This window comes from Chiloscyllium plagiosum, unplaced genomic scaffold (assembly GCF_037043375.1).
Source record: "Chiloscyllium plagiosum isolate Xiang-an unplaced genomic scaffold, Cpla_swu_hap1 HiC_scaffold_15, whole genome shotgun sequence".
Classification (NCBI taxonomy): Eukaryota; Metazoa; Chordata; class Chondrichthyes; order Orectolobiformes; family Hemiscylliidae; genus Chiloscyllium; species Chiloscyllium plagiosum.
In genome coordinates this window covers 68,533,181-68,555,420 of record NW_028270153.1, presented here as the reverse complement: position 1 = coordinate 68,555,420, position 22,240 = coordinate 68,533,181, and the positions used below count along the sequence as shown (strand labels likewise).

Sequence of the window (22,240 nt, the reverse complement as noted above, 5' to 3'; positions counted from 1 at the left end):
CAGATAAATGTGAGGTATTGCACTTTGGAAAGTACAACCAAAGTAGGACTTATACCGTAAATGGTAAGGTCCCGAGGAGTGTTGTGGAACAGAGGGACCTAGGAGTATAAGTATATAGCTTGTTGAAAGTGGTGTCACAGGTAGACAACATGCTAGCCTTCATCATTCAAGACATTAACTACAGGAGGTGAGATGTTATGTTACAGTTGTATAAGTCATTGGTAAGGCTGCACTTGGAGTATTGTGTACAGTTTTGGTCACCCTGTTAGAGGAAAGTCATTGTTTAACTGGAAAGAATGCAAAGAAGATTTACAAGAATGTTGCCAGGGTTGTAGGCCTGAGTTATAGGGAGAGTTTGGCCAGGATAGGACTTTATTCCTTAGAATGTAGGAGAATGAGAGGGTGACCTTATTGAGATGTATAAAATCATGAGTCGCATAGATAGGACATAGCCTTTTCACTAGGGATGGGGAATTGAAACGTAGAGGGCATAGGTTTAAGGTGAGAAGGGAAAGATTTAGGAAGGAACTGAGGGGCAACTCCTTCATGCAGAGAATGGTGCACACATGGAATGGGCTGCCACAAAGGTGGTGAGGCAGGTACAACAGCAATACTTAAAAAAACATTTGAATAGATACATGGATGGGAAGGATTTAGATGGATATGGACCAAATACGGACAATTGGAACTAGGTGAGTGGGCACCATAGTCAGCATTCCTGATTTTTCTGATGAAGGACTCCGGCCCAAAACGTTGATTCTCCTGCTCCTTGGATGCTGCCTGACCTGCTGTGCTTTTCCAGCAAAACACTTTCGACTCTGATCTCCAGCATCTGCAGACCTCACTTTCATTATGTGGACCAGTTTGGGCTGAAGGGCCTGTTTCCATGCTGTATTACTCTATGACTCTAAAAGAGGACAAGGAGTAGGCAATCTGGCCCTTCAAGCCTTCTCCATCTTTCAATGTAATTGTAGCTGGTCATTTAACTCAGTATCCTGTTCTTACTTTCTCTATATACCTTTTGATCTCTTTTGCCCAAAAAAACTAGCTCCTACTTGAAAATGTTCAACATTTTGGCTTCTACTGATTTCTGCAGCAGAGAATTCCACAGGCTCACCACTTTAAATGAAGTAATTTCTCTTCTCCTCAGTCTCAAATGGCCTACCGTGTATCCTTAAGGTGTGACCTTAGTTATAGACTCCCTTGCTCTTGGGAACATCTTTCCTGCATTTAGCGTATCTAAAAATTGAAAGAATTGCAGATGCTGTAAATCAGAAATAGAAATAGAAATTGCTGAAAAAGCTCAGCAGGTCTGGCAGAGTTAACGTTTTGGGTCTGGGTCTAATACTTTAGGTGTGATCTAGCCAAAGCCATGTACAAATGCAGCAAGAAATCCTTGCTCCTATACTCCTCTCGCTATGAAGAGAACATACCATTTGCCTTTTTCATCCTCTGCTGCATCTGCATTGCTCATTTTCAGTGACTGTGTCCAAAGACACCCAGGTTTTGATGTACCTTTTCCTTTTCCAATCTATCGCAGATTCAGATAATAATCTGCTTTCCCTTTCTTACTACCAAAGTGAATAACCTCACATTTATCCAGATCATACTTTATCTGCTATGTATTTGCCAACTCAGTCAACTTGACCAAATCACACTGAAGCATCTGCATTCTTCTCACAACTCACCCTCCCATGTAGTTTTGTGTCTTCTGCAAACTTAGAGATAATACATTTAGTTTCCTACTCTAAATCATTAATATAAAAATGTGAATAGCTGGGTTCCCATCACTGGTCCCTGCAATAACTGACCAGTCACTGTCTGCCATTCGGAAAAAGACCCATTTATTCGGACTCTTTGTTTGTTTTATGCCAAACATTCTCCCCGTGTCTGGGTGGGTTTCCTCTCGGTGCTTCAGTTTCCTTCCACAGTCCAATAATGTGCAAGTTCGGTGGATTAGCCAAACTAAATTTCCCATAGTGTCTAGGAATATATAGGCTGGGTGGATTAGCCATGGAAAATGCAGGGATACAGGGATAGGGAGATGGATCTCGGTGGGATGCTCTTCGGAAGGTTGGTGTGGTCGTGATGGGTTGTTTGGCCACTGAGATTGTATGAAAATATGCATTAATCAGTATGCCATCTCTTTGTTCGCAATTATAAGTTCCCATATTTCTGATTATAAGGGGCCTACATTTGTCATCACTAATCTTTTTCTCTTCTCATGCCTATTAAAAATCTTTTTCAGTTCACATGCCTATAAAAGCTTTTGCGATCAATTTGTATGTTCCCTGTAACATAGAACACAGAACAGTACAGGCCCTTCGGCCCTTGATGTTGTGCTGGCCTTTTATTCTACTCTAAGATCAGACTAACCTACATACTCCTCAGAACTGGAGTTTGTGAAGAATGGGTCTGAGGAAGGATCACTGGACCCGAAACATTAACTCTGATTTCTCTCCACAGATGCTGCCAGATCTACTGAGATTTTCTAGCAATTTCTCTTTTTGTTTCAGATTTCTAACATCAGTAGTTCCTTTGGTTTCTCGAAGAATGCACAATCGTTGTCGTTCATTCATGTATTCTTTAAGTGTTTGCTATTTCATATGCACTGACATCTCTTCAAGTAATATTCCCCAATTTACCATAGCCAGCTCATATCTCATATTTCCTTTGTTTAGATTCAGGACTCTAGTCTCAGAATCCACAAAATTACTCTCCATCTTAATGAGGAATTCCATCATATTATAGTCACTCTTCCTCAAAGAGTATAGTTAGATGACCAATTATTCCTTTCTGATTACACAATCTTCTGTTATGGATGGTCTATTTTTTGGTTGGTTCCTCAACTTCTTGAAGTCCAGAAAACCATCCCATCCACATTCCAGGGATTCCCCCTCTGTGGTATTGTTATTGATTTGATTTGCCCAATCTAAATGCAGAATAAAGGTGTTCATAATCACAGCTGTACCTTTATTGCTTGCATCACTAATTTCATATTTAATGCTTTCCCCAAGATTACCACTACTATTTGGTTATCTACACATAACCCCCACTATTGTTTTCTGTCCCTTGGTGTTTCTAAGCTCTACCCATTGGATTCTATTTGACCTGAACTAATATCCTTCCCCTCTACTGCTTTAATGGCTTATTTAACCAGCAGTGCTACCCAATCTCCTTTTCCCTTTTTTCTGTCTTTCATAAAAATCACATACCCCTAGTTACTCAGTTCCCATCCCTGGTCACCCTGCAGCCATACTTCTGTAATCCAAACGATGTCATACCCATTTATATCTAGGTGCAAGACTAATTCATCCACTCTATTGTCTCTCAGCAGCTCACTCATTCCTGAATACTTGCTGTTGGGCGATTAACTTTGTGGAAGTAACAATGAGAGAGAGAGAGAGCACTGAAGCCAGGCAAAACAAGTCTGTGGGGGATATTAAGGGAGATATTAACTAATGTTGGGGAAGGAATAAGTTGGCAATTCATTTCAGTGGTAGGAGGAGGACTCTGGCCATTTTAAGTTGCCAACTGAGGTGAATCAAGTTATCTGCAGGCATGTGAAACAATATAAATTGCTCACGTTGTGGAACTTAGAACTATTTCTGGGAAGATGATAGGTTTATGTCGAGTTGGTTGATCACACCATGGGAGATGCAGAGTTCCAACTTCTGGGCATTAACTAGTGACTGACTGAGAAATACAAGCATGGACAGAGGGTGCAAGAGTCTGTTCACTCGAGATAAATTGTTGCTTGAATGAGCTACTGGAGGAACCATCAGTTCCATGTGAATCCCCAACTGAAGCAAGGGTCATTGCATTTATACAGCCACAGAGTTTCACAACATGGAAAGATGCCATTCAGCCCATCATGCCCATTGCTGGTCAGCAAGTACCTATCTAGTCTAGTCCCATTTTCCATCACTTGGCCTTGCATGGTATAACACTTCATAAGTGATCATCTAAATGCTTCTTAAATATTATGATGGCTCCTGCCTCTATCATACTTTCAGGCAGTGAGTTTCAGATACCCACCAAACTCTGAGTGAAAAGAATCTGTCCTTAAATTCCTTCTAAACTTCCCCCAGTCATTGACTCTATTACTAAGGGGAAACGTTTCCCTCTGTATACCCTATATATATATGCCTCTCATAAATTTGTATACGTCAATGAGATCCCTCCTTTTCCTTCTCTGTTTGAAGGAAAACAACCCCAGCCTAACCAACCTCTGACTTGCACCAGCCCAGGCAACATAGAGTTATAGAGTCCTACAGCACAGAGTTAGGCCCTTTGGCCCAAACCACTCCATGCCGATCAAAATTTCTGTTCACTCTAACCCCATTTCCCTGCACTTGGCCCATATTCTTCTAATTCTTTCCTATCTATGTATTTCCTATTCACGTAATACCTTTCAAGTGTTGTTAATGTACCCGCCTCAACCACTTCCACAGGCAGCTCATTCCAAATGCATACCGACCTCTTTGTAAAAAAGTTGCCCCTTTTATTCTTTCCCCTCTAACCTTAAACTGATGCTCTCTAGTCCTCAATTCCCCAACCCTGGGAAAAAGACTGAGTGCATTCACCCTATCCATGCCTCTCATAATCTTATACACCTCTATAAGGACCCGCTCAGTCTCCTACGTTCTAAATAAAAAAGTCCCAGCCTGTCCAACCTCTCCTTATAATTCAGACCCTTGAATCCAGGCAACATTCTTGTAAATTTATTCTGCAGTCTTTCCAATTTAATAACAATCTTCCTATAAGAAGGTGACCAAAACTGTAAACAAAACTCCAGGTATGGCCTTATCAACGTCCTGTATAACTGCAACATAACTTCCCAACTTCTATACTCAATGGCTGACTGATGAAGACCAGTGAGCCTTCTTCACTGCCCTGTCTACCTGTGACTCCACTTCACATCCTGGTGAATCTCCTCTGCACTGCTCCTGTATAATCGCATGCTATAGTGTGGTGACCAGACATGCACACAATACTCCAGGTGTATAAGTAAAGTTATATACATCTCCATCATACCCTAAATACTCTTATATTCCACACCTCAACTGCAAGTATCCAATATGTCTTCTGAAATACCTCATCCACTTGTGGACATGCACACCAAGGTGCCTCTGATTTTCTGTACTTCCTTGGGTCCTACCATTCATCGTGTACTTCATTGCCACGTTAGTCCTACAAAAATGCAACCCCTCACATTTTTCAGGATTGCGCTCCATTTGCCACTGTTCAGCCCATTTGACCAGCCAGTCTATTTTAGCCTGTTGTCTTCGACTTCCCTCCTCACTATCACTGGTAGAACTCAAACTGAACATCAGTGAGCAAGTTACTGCTAAATAAGTGGTGTTTGCTAGCACTGTTTTCCATTACTTTTCTGATGATTGAGAGGAAACATAGGGCAGTAGTTAGTTGAGTTGGATTTCTCCTGATTTTTTAGGAGTGATCCACTGGACAGCGATCAGGAACAAGACCCTTGGCTGATTTCCCAATTTCCACAGCTGAATTCACTGGACAATGATCAGAAGGAGGTCAAATAAAAACCGGTTCTGAAGAAGAATCATACTGGACTCAAAGCATTAACACTGTTTCCCTGTCCAGAGTTGCTGCCATAGTTGCTGAGTTTTGTTTGGAAGGAAGTTGCTTTGCAAATTATCATTACTTGATGACCGGGAACAGCGAAACTGGCAAAATTTCAACTTTCTTTCAACTTGAGCTCTTTGCACAGTGATCAGGAGCAGGTATTCTCCCTGACTCAGTCTAACACCTGCACCATGATCAGAATCAGGAATCCTGGGTGATGTCACATCTCTTTAACCCAGGTTTCAACGCTGGCTGTTCAAGATTCTCCTCTCTCTCATGAGGTGCTCACTGGACAATGAATTGGAACAGGAGTCCAGAGTGATTTCCTTTCTCTGTAACCTAGAGATTCGAAGGCCGGTTTTACTGCTTGTATTGCCGGTGAGCTGAGTAAGGAGTGAACGTCATAGATCTGGATCTGCCTCCTCTTGTTCCAACACTCTGATCAGATTCCTGAAATATCGCAGTTGCTGCTTTATTTGGGTTCTCGACTCATCGCAAAGTCCTCCATTGGAGCTACTCCCTGTTGGTGATGTGAAGCTCCGTTAGTAACTTGGAAACTGTTTACACAGTTCGATTGAGATTGCCAGCATATTTCCCCACCGAATCTGGGAGCACGGGAGCACGGTGGGCTGATCAGTGCTGTACTATGTTTCACAGAATGTGGTGATGATTCCCTCAGCCCTTGCTGTGTGGTTTGAAGCCAGGCCTGTCATTATGTACACCCACACAACCCCTGCTGGAAAACACTCAGTGCTCCAAGACTCCAGTCTGCTCGGCTTAGCTCTGAAAACACTTCCCACACTTGTGTGGGCAGCAGTGCTGCGGACATATGAATAGACGACAACCTTCATCAATGTGAAGAGTGAGTAGGAAGTGGCTGTGCTCCAGATTAACCGTGAAGCATCCGCTCCCCTCAGCAGCAAAGCAACACCCAGCATCAGCAGGTTAGAGGCATTGTGTGTGGGTCTTTCTCCAGTCTCAGCTAAAACTGCTGCTATCCTTCAGCTTCGTTTACCATGTTCTGATCTTGGCCTTTGCTATTTCTTGTGTAAGAGGCTGAAAGGTAGAATGGAGTCCTGATTCTTTCAGGCTGTGGAGATTGCAACCGGGTCTGTTGGTGGGCAGGAGAATTCACCAAATAACATTACTGCAGAAATCGCAACAGTTAGCCTCCTACTTTGTTGGTGAAACATTTTCTCTCAGTATTACACGCTCTGTATCAAATCTCTATTATAAAACATTTTTTTCAAATTTCCAGAAACCTAGTGAGGACTAGTGAGGTTTGGAAGGTGGGGGGACAAATGAGAGAGTGTGAGCAGGAAAGAGAGAGAGAGAGAGAACGCAGAGGAATGGTAGGCAGAGAGAATGATGAGATGGAGGGAGATAAAGGCAAAGTGAGGGAGAGAGACCATATCAGCCTAAGGGAGAGAGGGAGGGAGGTAGACAGAGATAGGGAGGTAAAGAGAAGGATAGAGGAAGAAGCAATGTCAGAGAGAGTCAGAGTGTGGGAGAGGGACAAACATATTAACGTGGGAGGCAGAGGAAGGGAAGCAGAGAAAGGGTGGATGGGAAGAGAGAACCAGTGAAAGGAAGCAAGAAAAATGACAGAGCTGTGCAGAACAAGACACTGGTACAGATAAAGGCATAGAAAGAGAGAGGTACAGACAGAAAAAGGTACAAAATGAGACACTGGCACAGAATGAGAGATCAGTAGAGAGAGACATAAATAGAGAGAGGCACTGGCAAAGAGGCATAAACAGATAGAGGTATAGACAGAGAGAGGTACAGAGTGAGCCTAACATCTATTGTTGGAAAATGTTAGAATCAGTTAATAAGGAAGTAATAGCAGCACATTTGGAAAATCATAATCTAATCAAGCATATTCAGTTTGGCTTTGTGCAAGCTAAATTGTGCCTGATTAATTTATTTGAGTTTTTTTTGAAGAAGTCTCAATCAGAATTGATAAAGGAGAGCTGGTAGATGTGTTGCATTTGGAATTCCAGGAGGCATTCAACAAGGTATCTCACAAAAGGTTAAGTTGAAAGATAAGAGCCCATAGTGTTGGAGGTTTAGTATCTGCGTGGATAGAGAATTGGCTAATGGGCAGGAAACAGTGAGTCAGGAGGGGGGTTCTTTTTCACATTGGCGACCTGTGACCTGTGGAGTTTCATAGGGATCAGTGCTGGGACCGCAACTACTTACAATATATATTAATGACTTGGAGAAAGGAAGCTAATTCACTGGAGCCAAATTTGCAGACAATACAAAAATAGGTGGAAAGGCAGGCTGTGAGAGGGATACAGACAGTTTGCAGAGAGATATTGATAGGTTAAGTGAGAAAAAAGTTGGCAAATAGTGTATAATGTGGGAAAATGTGAAGTTGTTCATTTTGCAAGAGAGAACAAAAGAACAGGGTATTACTTAAATAGAGAAAAGGTGTTGACAGCTGCAACATAAAGGGACTTGGGGTACTCATGCATAAAACATTGAAAACTCGCACAGCAGGTAATCAGAAAGAATAATGGAATGTTGGCCCTTATTTCAAGGGGGTTGGAATATGTGTAGAGAATTCTTACTGCTACTGTACAAAATAGTAGTGAGACCATACATCGGGAGTAGTGTGAACAGTTTTGGTTCTTTTATTTAAGGAAAAATATCATTTCATTGGAGGCAGATCAGAGAAGGTTCACTAGGATGATCTCTCGTTTGGGGGGATTGTCTTATGAATGATGGTAAACAGTGACTCTACTCACCAGAGCTCAACCACGATCCAATGAATGTTGGAGCATGCTCAAGGGGCTGAATGGTCTTATTGAGACAGAGAGAGACAGAGCAAGACAGAGAGACAGGTAGAGAGTGAGATAGTACCAGAGAGATACCGAATGAGACAGTAACAGAGAGAGATACTGAGCAAGAGAGATACAGAACATGACAGTGAGAGAGTGAAAGAGATGGTTAGAGAGATACAGAACATGACAGTGAGAGATAAAGAGTGAGTTAGTGAGAGGCACAGAGCGGGATAGTGACAGAAAAAGGTGCAGAATGAGAGCGCGAGAGAGAGTATAGAGTGAGACAGAGAGACAGAGTGAGACAGTGATACACGCAGCAAGGTAGTTACAGGAAGAGATACATAGCAAGACAGTAAGAGAGAGAGAGGTACAAAGTGAGACAGTCACAGAAAGAGATATAAAGTTAAAAATCACACAACACCAGGTTATAGTCCAACAGGTTCAATTGGAAGCACACTAGCTTTCGGAGCGACGCTCCTTCATCAGGTGATAGGACTAGTGTGGTTCCAATTAAACCTGTTGGACTGTAACCTGGTGTTGTGTGATTTTTAACTTTGTACACCCCAGTCCAACACCGGCATCTCCAAATCAGAAAGAGATATAGACTAAGAGAGAGTGAGAGGTACAGAATGAAACAGAGAGAGGTACAGAGTGAGGCAGAGAAAATCAAAGAGGTATGGAGAGGGAGAATGACATTCAATGAGGAAGAGGACGATTTACAAAAAGTATTCCCCGTTCAAGTTTACTCTCTACCTAACTCATGTTCCATTTATGGTACCATAAACAGAAAAATGTGCAAAACGAGAAGGTAATAGTCGCACGTAGACACAAAACATGGTAATATTGCAGGTCTGTCACCTGTCGTCACTGAGGTAATATCCCTCTCTTCTCCAAATTAAGGGGTCAATTCTATCCACCAACACAAAGATAGGTGAAAGGACAGGTGAAATAACTTCACAGAGACCAGTATCCCATCACCAAGTCACCCTTCATTTTCACATGGGAAGTCCTTAACACTGATCCAGCTCCCTCAGAACCACCTCTCAGAGTGCCAGAGTCTCTGACAATCCTCTTTTCATCTGTCAGCCAGGACTCCCTTATTGGGCCAGAATAACAGCCCCAATCAGGGAGCTCATATTCTATGAGGGTCACCTGGCTAACCTCGTTACAATCACTGTATCCCTCCTCCTTTGAGTACAAGGACATTGGCTGGCTCTTTCTCTTGCAGTTTCTCCTGGGGTGTTTTAGCACTGGGTCAGGTTTCTCTGATTGTACCCTGGAAAAGGGCAGCATGTAACACACAGTAACTTGCCTGTTGTACCTGGAACATGTCTAAGGAAATTCATTCTCTTCTTCTGGTGACGAAACAGTCAATGAGGTGACATCCACCATGTCCATCTCAGATTTTGAAATCACTTGATGGAGAGGGAGAACCCACACGTTTCAACAGCCTTTCTGACTCTTCCAAGAGCAAGGTGTGTTTTGTTCCTACACGGTTTGTGAGTTTGCAGCTTTCATATAGTCCATGTGTTTGTTCAGGACCATCGCTCTTACCCAAACTTTATATGTCACTCGACCTGACCTCATGTAGACCAAGCTCTCACCCATGCAGGGCTATTTCCATGATTCCTGCACCAAACCTTGCTCCCTGTAGTATACTGTCTGTCTCACTTGGAGAAAGCCCATTGTCTGTGATCAACACTTCCAGGAGTCCGTGTATTGCAAAGGATGCAAGCAGTTTTTAATGTCGATATTCCCAAGTTTGACAATTGAACTTTATACACATCCAACTTTGAGTGGGCATCCTCAATGACTAAGACCATTAGGCCCAGGAAATGACCTGCATAGCCCATGTGTAACTGAGTCCAGGTTTATCTGGCCATCCCCACGAATGTGAGGTAGCTGCTGGCAGTAAATTTTTGTCCTTGTTGGCACTCTGAGCACTGCCCCAACAATGTGGTTATGTCTGCATCCAATTCTGGCCACCAGACCTAACCTCTCACTAACATTGTCATTTTGAAGTCCTCTGGATGATACTGGTGGAGCTTAGCCAGTATCTGGCTGTGACCTTTTCTTGGGACAATTACTCTTGCTCCCCATAATAATAGGCCATTCTCAACTGTGATCTGGTCTCATTGGGTCCAAAAAGGTTTCAGGTCTGGTTGTGATGGCCCTTTGGGTTTCCCTATTACCACCAGTTGTTTCTGTTTTGCCGGGACCAGATTTTTCTGTGTCCAACGTGTAATGTCAGCTGTGACTGGGAAGTGTGTCCAGCAAACTTAAAATCATTCTTCCAGTGGCGGTACTACCAGTGGTGTATTTGCCTGTTGGAGACAGCTCAATGCACCTGCATTTGCTACTTGACTTCTCAGATGATGACCCAACTTGTAATTATACGTATTTAGTATTACAGCCCATTACTGAATTCAGCCTGAAACTGTGGGCGGTAATGCCTTGCCTTCGTTAAGTAGACCCAGCAGGGGCTTGTAGTCTGTTATTGTTACAAATTGGCATCCATAAAGCTATTGGTGGAACTTCCTGACTCCAAATATGACCATCAAAACGTCCTTCTCGACTTGGGCATATTTATGATCTGCATTATTGGACATTTCTTTACATTGGACCACTTAGGAGCTAATACTACCTTAGTGCCGTTCATGAGCATTTGCATGTCAATACCAGATCTCGCTTGGGATCATAGGATGATAGCTGTCTCTTCAATTCCCTGAAAGCTACGTGATTTTTTAGGAATGGAAGCCAGGATGGAAGCCAGGTTATGTATGAACCTTCCGCAATAATTCACCAGCTAAAGGAAAGACCTAAGCTCTGGTACAGACATGGGAGCTGGGCACCTTTGATTGCCCTCACTTAATCTTCCAATGGGTGTAACCCGGTCTTGTCAACTCTTTAGCCCAAATAGGTCACTTGGAATGCCTGGAATACAGATTGTTCCCTTCTGAAGCATACACCTGCCTGGGAGTAACGTCTAAGGACTATGTCCAAGTTCTCTAAGTGCTCTGTATTGATCTTCCCTGTTATTAGCACATCATTTAGTCAAGTGGCCACCTGGGGTATACCTTGTAAAATGTTCTCTTTTGTCGACTGAAAAATTGTACTAGCTGATAATACCTCAAATAGTAGTCTCACGTATTGGTACAAACCCTTATGAGTGTGAATTGTAGCTTGTGTATGGGAATCCTCATTTAACCATAATTGTAAGTATTCATGGTTCATGTCCAGCGCACCCCCCCCCCCCTCCAGTAGCTTTATGTATAAATCCAGTATGTGTATATCCAGCTTTAAAACCTCCACAATGGTGAACCAGCCCGTCGGACTTCACAGCCTTTGAAATCTGGACTGGTTTGATGATTCCTTTGTTTTTCAGTCTTCTGATTTCTGCCTCTATTTTTGCCTGTAAGGTGGGCCTTACAGAACCATAGAGTTACGTCCTGGTCAACATGTAAGGTGGCCTTGTCTCCTTTGATAGTTCCTAGACCTTACTGAAAAATGTTCGGCTATTTAATTAGGACTTCATTCAGTCAGCCATTTTCTAATTGAGCTGAAAATGTGTTGCTGGAAAAGCGCAGCAAGTCAGGCAGCATCCAGGGAACAGGAGAATCGACGTTTCGGGCATAAGCCCTTCTTCAGGAATACTGAAATTGTACAAGCCTCCAACACTTCCTCTGGCAGCTCATTCCTTACATGTACAACATCTGAGTGAAAATGTTTCCCCTTAGGTCCCCTTTTTGTCTCCAATCACCGTAAACCTATGCCCTCTAGTTCTGGACTCCCCCACCTCGGGGAAAAGACCTTGCATAGTTGCCCTATCCATGCCTCTCATGATTTTGTAAACCTCCATAAGGTCACCCCTCAGTCTCCGATGCTCCAGGGAAAACAGCCCCAACCTGTTCAACTTCTCCCTATAGCTCAAATCCTCCAAACCTGGCAACATCCTTGTAAATCTTTTCTGAACCCTTTCAAGTTTCACAAAACCCTTCCGATAGGAATGAGACCAGAATTGCACGCAATATTCCAACAGTGGCCTAACCAATGTCCTGTACAGCCGCAACATGACCTCCCAACTCCTGTACTCAATATTTTGACTGATAAAGCAAAGCATACCAAACGCCTCCTTCACTATCCTATCTACCTGTGACTCCACTTTCAAGGAGCTATGAACCTTACCATTTTGTGTATAAGTCCTGCTCTGATTTGCTTTTCCAAAATGCAGCATCTCGCATTTATCTAAATTAAACTCCATCTGCCACTCCTCAACACATTGGCCCATCTGATCAAGATCCCATTGTACTCTGAGGTAACCCTCTTCGCTGTCCTCTACATTTCCAATGTTGGTGTCATCTGCAAACTTACTAACTGTGCCTCTTAAGCTCACGTCCAAATCATTTATATAAATGACAAAAAGCAGTGGGCCCAGCACTGATCCTTGTGGCACTCCACTGGTCACAGGCCTCCAATCTAAAAAGCAACCCTCCCCTACCACCCTCTGTCTTCTACCTTTGAGCCAGTTCTGTATCCAAATGGCTAGTTCTCCCTTTATTCTGTGAGATCTAACCTTGCTAACCAGTCTCTCATGGGGAACCTTGTCAAATGCCTTACTGAAGGTCTTATAGATCACAGCCACCGCTCTGCCCTCATCAATCCTCTTTGTTACTTCTTCAAAAAACTCAATGAAGTTGGTGAGACATGATTTCCCACGCACAAAGTCATGCTGACTGTCCCTAATCAGTCCTTGCCTTTCCAAATACATGTACATCCTGTTCCTCAGGATTCCCTCCAACAACTTGCCCACCACTGATGTCAGGCTCACTAGTCTATAGTTCCCTGTTTTTTCCTTACCAATTTCTTACATAGTGGCATCACGTTAGCCAACCTCCAGTCTTCTGGCACCTCACCTGTAGTCATTATACAAATATCTAGCAAGGGGCCCAGTAATCACTTCCCTAGCTTCCCACAGAGTTCTCGGGTAATCCAAGATGGAGGATGGAAAAATTGTGATTGTAAGATCTGCTCCTTATTTGAGGTATTTCAGGGGTTGGAGGTGATTTCCTCGAATTCCAGAAACTGTTTTATAAGCTGTTGCATTGTTTGGAAGCTTTATGGAAAAAGGAGTAAAAGACACAGCACTTTTACAAGGGAGAAAGACAGACAAAAGGCAGCCAGTGCATGGTCTCTGTGGGAGAGAGAGAAAGAAACCTACATTGCTAACTAACTCAGCAGTGAATCTGCCTTTGCTGTTTGAATTCATGCATCTCTGGACATTGGAGTGCGTCTAGGAAAACGTAACAAACAGCGAAATTCACAACTGATCTTGGAGGAACCTGTATGGGAGATCTCACAGCACAGGAACAGATAAGTGCATAGTTTTTAACATGTAACCTTGCTGTAAGACTACAGTAGTGAGTAGAGTGGGTTCTTTCTTGATTATGTGTTTATTGAAATCTGTCTCTTGATTAAATTTTAAAAGCATAATCCATAGCAAGTAAATTCGCCTGGAGCAGTGTTATTTAGAGCAATAAAATGGTGCTGTTTTCTGGATTTGTAGATTGTGAAGGAGCAAAAATGGCCTTTAGTAGAGTGATATGCTCTTCCTGTCATATGTGGAAGTTTAGGGAGAGTTTCCATGTTACTGAGGATTATGTCTGCAGGAAGTGTCTTTATTTGTGAATCCAACTGGATCGCACGGATTGGTTGGAGTAACAGATAGAGGCAGTGAGGAACTTACAAGTGCTGGGGGTGTGATGGATGGCAGTTATAAGAAGAGAGAAAAGCCACAGATATAGTCACATAAATGAGTTAACCACAGGAAAGATATGAGAGGTAGGCAGGCAGTGCAGGAGTCCCCTGTGGCTATCCCCATTTCAAACATGTATGCTGTTTTGGAAAATGTAGAAAGTGATGGGCTCTCAGGGAAATGTAGCATGAACAGCCATGTTTCTGGTATTGAGACTAGCTCTATTGCAATGAGGGGTACGTCAGGTTCCAAGTGATCGATTATGATAGGGGGACTCTCTAGTCAGAGGCACAGATAAACATTTCTGTGGCCAGCAGCGAAAAATCAGAATGGTGTGTTGCCTCCTTAGTGCCAGGATCAAGGATGTCTCAGAGAGGGTGAAGAATGTTCTCAAGGGGGAGAGGGACCAGCAGGAGGTCATTTTACACATTGTAACCAATGACATGGGAAGGGAAAAGGATGAGATTCTGAAGGGAGAATATAGAAAGTTAGGCATGAATTTAAATAGGATGTCCTCAAGGGTAGTAATATCTAGATTACTCCTGGTGCTACGAGCTAGTGAGAATAGGAATAGTAGGATAGAGCAGATGAATGCATGGCTGAGGAGCTGATGCAGGAGAGGAAGGTTCACATTTTTGGATCATTGGTATCTCTTCTGCGATAGAAGTGACCTGTATTAGAAGGATGGATTGTACCTGAATTGGAAGAGGACTAATATACTGGCAGGGAGAATTGCTAGAGCTGCTCGGGAGGATTTAAACTGGTAAGGGTGGGGGGTGGGGGTGAGCCCAGAGATATAGTCTTCCCTGAAGTGAGGAGATTTTGAATAGACAATAGACAATAGACAATAGGTGCAGGAGTAGGCCATTCTGCCCTTCGAGACTGCACCACCATTCATTACGATCATGGCTGATCATCCTTAATCAGTATCCTGTTCCTGCCTTATCTCCATAACCCTTGATTCCACAATCCTTGAGAGCTCTATCCAATTCTTTCTTAAATGAATCCAGTGACTGGGCCTCCACTGCCCTCTGGGGCAGAGCATTTCACACAGCCACCACTCTCTGGGTGAAGAAGTTTCTCCTCATCTCTGTCCTAAATGGTCTACCCCGTATTTTTAAGCTGTGCCCTCTGGTTCGGCACTCACCATCAGCGGAAACATGTTTCCTGCCTCCAGAGTGTCCAATCCTTTAATAATCTTATATGTCTCAACCAGATCCACCCTCAGAGTTCTAAACCCAAGGGTATACAAGCCCAGTCGCTCCAGTCTTTCAGCGTAAGGTAGTCCCGCCATTCCAGGAATTGACCTCGTGAACCTATGCTGCACTCCCTCAATAGCCAGAATGTTTTTCCTCAAATTTGGAGACCAGAACTGCACACAATACTCCAGGTGTGGTCTCACCAGGATCCTGTACAGCTGCAGAAGAACCTCTTTGCTTCTATACTCAATCCCTCTTGTTATGAAGTCCAGCATACTATTAGCCTTCTTCACTACCTGCTGTACCTGCATACTTACCTTCATTGACTGGTGTACAAGAACACCCAGATCTCTTTGTACTGCCCCTTTACCTAAATTGATTCCATTTAGGTAGTAATCTGCCTTCCTGTTCTTGCCACCAAAGTGGATAACCATACATTTATCCACATTAAACTGCATCTGCCATGCATCTGACCACTCACCTAACCTGTCCAGGTCACCCTGTAATCTCCTAACATCCTCCTCACATTTTACCCTGCCACCCAGCTTATTATCATCAGCAAATTTGCTAATGTTATTACTAATACCATCTTCTATATCATTAACATATATTGTAAAAAGCTGCGGTCCCAGCACTGATCCCTGTGGTACCCCATTGGTCACTGCCTGCCATTCCGAAATGGAGCCGTTTATCACTACTCTTAGTTTCCTGTCAGCCAACCAACTTTCAATCCAAGTTAGTACTTTGCCCCCAATACCATGCACCCTAATTTTGCTCACTAACCTCCTATGTGGGACTTTATCAAAAGCTTTCTGAAAGTCCAGGTACACTACATCTACTGGATCTCCCTCGTCCATCTTCAGAGTTACATCCTCAAAAAATTCAAGAAGATTAGTCAAGCATGATTTCCCCTTCATAAATCTATGCTGACTCTGACCTATCCTGTTACTACTATCCAGATGTGTCGTAATTTCATCCTTTATAATAGACTCCAGCATCTTTCCCACCACTGAGGTCAGACTAACTGGTCTATAATTTCCTGCTTTCCCTCTCCCACCTTTCTTAAAAAGTGGTATAACATTAGCCACCCTCCAATCCGCAGGAACTGATCCCGAATCTATCGAACTCTAGAAAATAATCACCAACGCATCCACGATTTCCCGAGCCACCTCCTTCAGTACCCTGGGATGTAGACCATCAGGCCCCGGGGACTTATCAACCTTCAGACCTAACAGTCTCTCCAACACCAATTCCTGGCAAATATAAATTCCCTTAAGTTCAGGTCCTTCAGCCACTGTTACCTCAGGGAGATTGCTTGTGTCTTCCCCAGTGAACACAGATCTGAAGTACCAATTCAATTCTTCTGCCATTTCTTTGTTCCCCGTAATATATTCCCCTGTTTGTGTCTTCAAGGGTCCAATTTTAGTCTTAACCATTTTTTTGCCTTTCACATACCTAAAAAAGCTTTTACGATCCTCCTTTATATTTTTGGCCAGTTTACCTTTGTACCTCATTTTTTCTCTGCGTATTTCCTTCTTAGTAATCCTCTGTTGTTCTTGAAAAGCTTCCCAGTCCTCCGTTTTCCCACTTATCTTTGCTATGTTATACTTTTTCTCTTTTAACTTTATATGTTTCTTAACTTCCCTCGTCAGCCATGGCCACCCATGCCTCCTCATAGGATCTTTCTTCCTTTTTGGAATGAACTGATCCTGCAACTTCTGCATTATACACAGAAATGTCTGCCATTGTTCCTCCACTGTCATCCCTGCTAAGGTATTGCACCATTGAACTTTGGCCAGCTCCTCCCTCATAGCTCCATAGTTCCCTTTATTCAACAGAAATATTGTCATTTCTGATTGTACCCTCTCCCTCTCAAATTGCAGATTGAAGCTTATTTTATTATGGTCACTACTTCCCAATGGCTCCTTCACTTCGAGGTCCCTGATCAATTCTGGCACGTTGCACAACACCAGATCCAGAATTGCCTTCTCCCTGGTAGGCTCCAGCACCAGCTGTTCTAAGAATCCATCTCTGAGGCACTCCACAAAGTCTCTTTCGTGAGGTCCAATATCATCCTGATTCTCCCAGTCTACTTGCCTGTTGAAATCCCCCATAACAACTGTAGTAACGTCTTTGTGACAGGCCAATTTCAGCTCCTGATTCAACTTACGTCCAACATCCAGACTACTGTTTGGGGGCCTGTAGATAACTCCCAAGAGGGTCTTTTTACCCTTAGAATTTCTCAGCTCTATCCATACTGACTCTACATCCCCTGATTCTAGGTTCCCCCAACATGAATCATCCCTTACCAACATGGCCACCCCACCCCCTTCTGCCCGTCAGTCTGTCCTTACGATAGCATGTAGCCTTGAATATTCATTTCCCAGGCCCTGTCCACTTGAAGCCATGTCTCAGTTATCCCCACAATATCGTATCTGCCAATTTCCAAAACAGCCTCAAGCTCATCCTCTTATTTCTAATGCTTCGTGCATTCATGCATAGTATTTTTAATTTGTTACTGCCCTCACCCTTCCCATCAACTCCAATTTCACTCAACCTTACAGCATGATCCCTTTTTGAGTTTTCTGCCTCATTGATACCGTTGTCTTTCTTGACTTCCCTTGTTCTAACTTTCCCTCCAATTTCCTTCTTAAACATCCTTCTTGTCCCCTCCTCACCGCTACTTAGTTTAAATGTAGCTGTGTTGCAGTAGCAAATCTGCCTGCCAGAATGCTGGTCCCTAACCTATTAAGGTGCAAACCGTCTCTCTTGTATAATTTATGCTTACCACAAAACATACCCCAGTGATCCAAGAATTTAAATCCTTGCTTCCTGCACCAATTCCCCAGCCACACGTTCAAGTCCATTATCTACCTGTTTCTGGCCTCACCAACCCGAGGAACTGGAAACAAACCGGAGATAACCACCCTGGACGTCCTGCTTTTCAGCTTTCTTCCTAGTTCTCTGAAGTCCTGCTGTAGTATGTTCCTCCTCTTCTTCCCGACATCATTTGTGCCGACATGTACCACCACCTCTGGCCCTTCACCTTTGTCCTTGAGGATTTCCTGCACTCTGTCTGTGATGTCTTTAACCCTGGCACCAGGAAGGCAACACACCATCCTTAAGTCCCGCCTGCTGCCACAAAAACCCCGGTCAGTTCCTCTCACTATGGAGTCCCCTATTACCACGGCTCTGTGCGGTGTCCGACTCTTCCGCTCTGCCTCCACACCAACTTTTGATTGACAGACCTGACTGCCTCGCGAACTGGCAGTGTCATCTGTCTCTACTGATTCCAAAAGATTCAACTTGTTCCTGACAGGTACTTCCCGGGGTCTCTTGCAACTGTCTCCTCTCTGCCTTCCTCATTGTCTGCTCTCTTCTGCTCTCTTCTGGTAAGGTCGGTGTAATAACCTCGCTGAAGGTCTTGTCCAGAAAGATCTCGTTCTCTCGGATGAGCCTAAGGTCCTCGAGTTCTTTCATCAGCGCTGCAATATGCACACTTTCCACACTTATACGAGCCAGACACATCAGAGTCGTTGACCTCCCACATTAAGCACGTAGCACACTGAACCAGCTGGGCAGTCATGTCTTCACCATCTTCAACTGTGGCGTAATCACTTCACTCAACCTCCTTGTGAATCTCTTGTTTATAATTATACATATAATATATATAATTTTTCTCCTGATGTGAGGAGATTCTGAACACCTGGTAATATATTTTGTTTTCTTTCCAAACCCTCACACTCACCAAACAGCAGTAGTGCTTATTTATTCCCCAGCACCCATCTGTGTGTGTGTGTGTGTGTGTGTGTGTGTGTGCAGTGAAGAACACCTCTCCTGCTTCTATAATATATATATTTGTCAGTCCTCAACTGTGGAGATTCTGATTTCCTCGTTATATTTTTTTCATTTATTTTCTTTTTGTTTTATAAACCCCCACAATACCGCCTAACTGTGGTAGTGCTTATTTATATTGCCCAGCACCCATGTCATGTGTGTGCACGTGTGAGATACAGTGAGAACACCTCTCCTGGTTTTATATATAAACATATATTTTTTGACAATCATTGGTATTTATTACAAACATATCAGCCAATGAATACTATTTGAAATAATCAGCTTTCAAATTGCTTGAATTTTCAGTCATTTCCATAGAACATTCATTTACAAATGCTCGCAAGCCCAAATAATTTTTCCAAGTTATTTTTCACTTTCAATGATAAAGTCATACACTTTGACCTCTACTCTCTGGCAACATGATCTTCACGTCCCCCTTCATTATAACCTTCTTACTTGCCTCTCCTGGTTATATTATTTTATTAAACAAATTACAAAAACAGTTTACAACAAACAGTTACATTTACAGCTGCATACAAGAGACAGCAATTTTACAAGGGAGAGGAGCAGCAAAGCCAGGCCCCAAACCCTACCATACATTTTTCAGGGACATGAGGACAAACCTCAAATCCCAGTTTCTCTCCTGGTTATATTTTTTTTTCTTTCTTTTTTTTTCCCTTTAACCCCCACACTACCACCTAAGTGCGGTAGTGCTTATTTTTTTCCCCAGCACTCATGGTGTGTGTGCACAGGTGTGAGACACAGTGAGAGACACAAGGTGCACGAATCTTTATTGAAATTCCACCACCAGGAAGATAGGAAAACACCCGGGTGGCCAGTGACAAACACTGCCCTTCACATCAAGGGACAGTGCTGTGTGATCAAAACAGTGAAGGGGAGGGTAGGGACTCTCTCCTGGTTATTTTTTTTTTCTTCTATGGTGCGTGTGTGCAGGTGGGAGACACAGTGAAAGACACAAAGTGCACGAATCTTTATTCAATTTCCACCACCAGGAAGATAGGAAAACACCCGGGTGGCCAGTGACAAACACTGCCCTTCACATCAAAGGGCAGTGCTGTGTGATCAAAACAGTGAAGGGGAGGGTAGGGACTCTCTCCTGGTTATATATGTATATTTTTTTTCTTTTTTCTTCTTTTTTCTTTTTTGTGTGTGTGCAGGTGGGAGACACAGTGAAAGACACAAAGTGCACGAATCTTTATTCAAATTCCACCACCAGGAAGATAGGAAAACACCCGGGTGGCCAGTGACAAACACTGCCCTTCACATCAAGGGACAGTGCTGTGTGATCAAAACAGTGAAGGGGAGGGTAGGTCTCCTGGTTATATATTTTTTTTTCTTAGGGAAAACACCCAAGTCGCCAAATCTCCTGTTTCTTTCTTTTTTTTTATTTCAAATAAATTTAATGAAACCACACAAATGTGCTACATAATTGTTAAGATTGGTTACAATTAATAATTAAAGAAAAAGGTAAGATGTTAAGGCAGTTGTATGCCTGCCATGTCCTGTTTCTTTTTTTTTTTCTTTTTTCCCCTGATTATTTTTTCTTTTTTTTTAAACTTTTTTAAAAATTTAACCCCCACACTGCCACCTAAGTGCAGTAGTGCTTATTTTATCCCCAGCACCCATGGTGTGTGTGTGTGCAGGTGTGAGACACAGTGAAAGACACAAAGTGCACCAATCTTTATTCAATTTCCACCACCAGGAAGATAGGAAAACACCCGAGTGGCCAGTGACAAACACTGCCCTTCACATCAAAGGACAGTGCTGTGTGATCAAAACAGTGAAGGGGAGGGTAGGTCTCCTGGTTATATTTTTTTTTTACAGTAAAAGACAAAATCTCCTGTTTTTATTTTTATTTTTTTTATTTTTTTTTTTAACCCCCACACTACCACCTAAGTGCGGTAGTGCTTATTTTATCCCCAGCACCCATGGTGTGTGTGTGCAGGTGGGAGACACAGTGAAAGACACAAAGTGCACGAATCTTTATTCAAATTCCACCACCAGGAAGATAGGAAAACACCCGGGTGGCCAGTGACAAACACTGCCCTTCACATCAAGGGACAGTGCTGTGTGATCAAAACAGTGAAGGGGAGGGTAGGTCTCCTGGTTATATATTTTTTTTTCTTAGGGAAAACACCCAAGTCGCCAAATCTCCTGTTTCTTTCTTTTTTTTTATTTCAAATAAATTTAATGAAACCACACAAATGTGCTACATAATTGTTAAGATTGGTTACAATTAATAATTAAAGAAAAAGGTAAGATGTTAAGGCAGTTGTATGCCTGCCATGTCCTGTTTCTTTTTTTTTTTCTTTTTTCCCCTGATTATTTTTTCTTTTTTTTTAAACTTTTTTAAAAATTTAACCCCCACACTGCCACCTAAGTGCAGTAGTGCTTATTTTATCCCCAGCACCCATGGTGTGTGTGTGTGCAGGTGTGAGACACAGTGAAAGACACAAAGTGCACCAATCTTTATTCAATTTCCACCACCAGGAAGATAGGAAAACACCCGAGTGGCCAGTGACAAACACTGCCCTTCACATCAAAGGACAGTGCTGTGTGATCAAAACAGTGAAGGGGAGGGTAGGTCTCCTGGTTATATTTTTTTTTACAGTAAAAGACAAAATCTCCTGTTTTTATTTTTATTTTTTTTATTTTTTTTTTAACCCCCACACTACCACCTAAGTGCGGTAGTGCTTATTTTATCCCCAGCACCCATGGTGTGTGTGTGCAGGTGTGAGACACAGTGAAAGACACAAAGTGCACGAATCTTTATTCAATTTCCACCACCAGGAAGATAGGAAAACACCCAGGTGGCCAGTGACAAGCACTGCCCTTCACATCAAAGGGCATTGCTGTGTGATCAAAACAGTGAAGGGGAGGGTAGGTCTCCTGGTTATATTTTTTTTTTTTTTTTTTTTTCTTTTCCCATCAAAGGGCAGTGCTGTGTGAATCCCTATTTGTTTTTTTTTTTTTTTTCTTCCTTTTTTTTTTCCCCTTTAACCCCCACACTACCACCTAAGTGCGGTAGTGCTTATTTTTTCCCC

At 42.8% G+C, this 22,240-nt stretch overlaps 1 protein-coding gene across 2 annotated transcripts in view; it reads left to right on the top strand.

The window, feature by feature from the left end:
• The first annotated feature begins 6,005 nt into the window (after positions 1–6,005).
• Positions 6,006–22,240, top strand: part of LOC122559935 (uncharacterized) — a 232,077-nt gene continuing 215,842 nt past the window's right edge. For both annotated transcript variants that reach the window (XM_087995012.1, XM_087995010.1), the window contains exon 1: positions 6,006–6,542. The gene's annotated coding sequence lies outside the window, so the exon portion shown is untranslated. The remainder of the gene's footprint in view (positions 6,543–22,240) is intronic.